The sequence below is a fragment of the Cucurbita moschata genome, unplaced genomic scaffold (assembly GCF_002738365.1).
Source record: "Cucurbita moschata cultivar Rifu unplaced genomic scaffold, Cmos_1.0 Cmo_Scf00068, whole genome shotgun sequence".
Taxonomy (NCBI): domain Eukaryota; kingdom Viridiplantae; phylum Streptophyta; class Magnoliopsida; order Cucurbitales; family Cucurbitaceae; genus Cucurbita; species Cucurbita moschata.
Genome location: NW_019268584.1, coordinates 1,360,027 through 1,362,684, shown reverse-complemented (window position 1 = coordinate 1,362,684; position 2,658 = coordinate 1,360,027). Strand labels below are relative to the sequence as shown.

The 2,658-nt window shown below is 35.5% G+C and overlaps 1 pseudogene; it reads right to left on the bottom strand.

Annotated features, from left to right (window-relative positions):
- Positions 1-888: 888 nt before the first annotated feature.
- LOC111437944 lies at positions 889-1,006 on the bottom strand (annotated as a pseudogene).
- Between the last annotated feature and the right edge of the window lie 1,652 nt (positions 1,007-2,658).

The following is a 2,658-nucleotide window of genomic DNA, read 5'->3' as shown; positions in this document are numbered from 1 at the left end:
ATCAGTTCTACGATTGGCAACCCATCCAGGCGGTTACCCATTGCGTCGATCTCTACGACTTTCCCACTCAATTCTTTCACTTGTGCTTCCAGGAAGCGGATGGTGTCAGGGACTTCTTTGAGGAACAGCATTTCCTCCTCTATTAAAGTAAGCCGGTCGGCTTGTGATTTGGGTGTCGACTTTGTCGTCGACATGTTTTTGGTCTTATTTCACGGAGCTTACAAAGCTCTGATACCACTTGTCATAATCGCACTTTTAATGGCAACAGATTTCCGATTGTGCGGCACTCACTTTCCAACGACAAGTGAGCTAAGCCAATTCGTTCTTGCGTCGCCTATGGCTAAGCGACGTATGCTCAAGCCTCTGGCCTCGGTTTTAAGAGAAGGTTTTAGAAAACGAGGGCAGAGAGAGATTTTCAATAGAGAGATTTTTGAAAGAGACGTTATATAAGCAAGCAAGAGAGAAATAACGACGACTTACAGTATATAACCTTGGGTAGGGAGAAGTTGGCAACTAGTCGTATCCTCCTATAGTATATTCTGAAGCATTTCATGTCTGACAGGCCTAGACATGATATTTTCGAAACTTCACACTTCCTAGAAATACAAAAGTAAAACACTAGAATATGAAAAAACATGAAGGGTTGGGTTTGTCATGGGCATGCGGCAATGGGCAACATGCCTTGGACGAGCATGACTGTGACACGGGGCAGCATGATCGAGGCGATGGTGGGTGCACGCACATGCTCGAAACGGCCGGCGGGACCTACGCAGGCACATCGGGGAGAAGAAACGCGATGGGCGTGAGTGTACGAGCGGGGGAGATTGCCATTTATAAAGAAAGGAAGAAAAGAACGGGGAGAAAGTGAAATAACGAACAAATAAAAAAGGGGTGCAACAAAGGACTTCACAAGTGGTCACCTAACTTAGTACTACCCTCGCCATGGCATGCTTAACTGTAGAGTTCCGATGAGATCCAGTGCATTAGTGCTGGAATGATCGCAACCGACATGCAATGCGCACGAATTGCATTTAATGCATGCGGGGCGGCATGATCAAGGCGACGGTTGGTGCATGCACGTACTCGGAACAAATAATTGACCTAAATTGAACCATAACCCTTTTGGAAATTTTTAATTTCTCATCAGTTACATAAATCCACTCATGTTTCCACTTAATTAGAATCAAATCCACTCATGTTTCCACTTCATTAGAATCAAATAATTGAAATGGGGACATATATAGTTTTTAGGTGTATCATTAATACCCTTTAATTTTTTTTAAAAAGTTTGAAAATACTTTTGTACATACGAACTTTAAAAAGTAACATTAATACTTTAAACCGTTTATAATAAAAAAATATATATTTTATTTATTATTTTTTTATCATTCCTACCCTAAAAATTGATGATTGAGATAATTTATGAGGTGTAGATAAACGGTTTTCATCTACTCAGTAAAAACTTTTTAAGATAAAGGTTAAAATGTTAATTTACTCCTAAAAGTTCTTAGATATTTAATATGGTAATGACATTTTAAATTTTTTAAAAAATTGAAGAGTATTAATGGAACCTAATTAAGTTCATGATTATGTATGAAACAAAATATTAATATTTTTCATCCAAAACCAACCGAAATTATGTTTTTAACTTAATTTCTTGAAATTAATTTTAGGACAATCATTGAAAGTTTAGTTTAGAGTATTTTTAAGACAAAGTACAACTTTATTTTTATTAATTTAGACCAGGTATCCGTAACATTATGTCTTTATTTGCAAAACCATGACGTGAATAAAAAGTGTCTCAACCGAATCGGCTCGAAAAGCCATCTGAATTCAATATTATTATTATCAAAGGCGGTGCTAAATTTTGTAATTCTGTCACTTTTGGCAGCAACAAAATTGAAAGAGTGGAGGAAAGCATTTCCCTCCCAAAAACCCAAGTCTTTTGCAGAACTCATCACAATTTGGCTCGTCCTCACACTTGCTCCTGCACTCATATCCCGCCATTCCTGCAAAAATACAATACATTTCAACCACGAACCAATCGATATCATTCGGTAATTACTTCTTGTTTCTTGTTTTCCGATTTGAATAACAGATCAACTGTTTGATAACGTTTTCGTTTCTTATTTTTCAATTGTTGAAAATGTTTCGATTTTTAAAACAACACAAAATCTGTTTTGTTGTTTATGTTTCGAGTTCTTTCCAAGAACATAAATTAAAGTATCGTACGATCGTTTTTTACTTTAAAAAATTAAATGATTATGAAACGAGAAGAAAAAACTTACCGTACGGAGAAAAGAGGAAGATTGCAAAGATGAAGAGAACCAATCTAAGAGCAATGGAAGATGCATATCCGTAAGCCATTTTTAGTGATTGCTTTTAGAATATTGCAATTGAAAGACGTTGAAAATGGAAGATATATATAAAAAAATGACTATGCCTAAAATGTTAAAGAAAGAAAATATAACTAATAACTATGTTCATTGTTTTTTTCTTTGGGTCTTTGTTGTTTTTTTTGGAAAATATTAATGGTTGGAAATAAATGGTTTGATCCAATGTTAAAACCATTTTTATTATTGGAAGAGATTTAAAATATGTTCAAATTTGATAATTTTGACATGTATGATCGGTAGCCAGTATACCCATAAGTGGTTT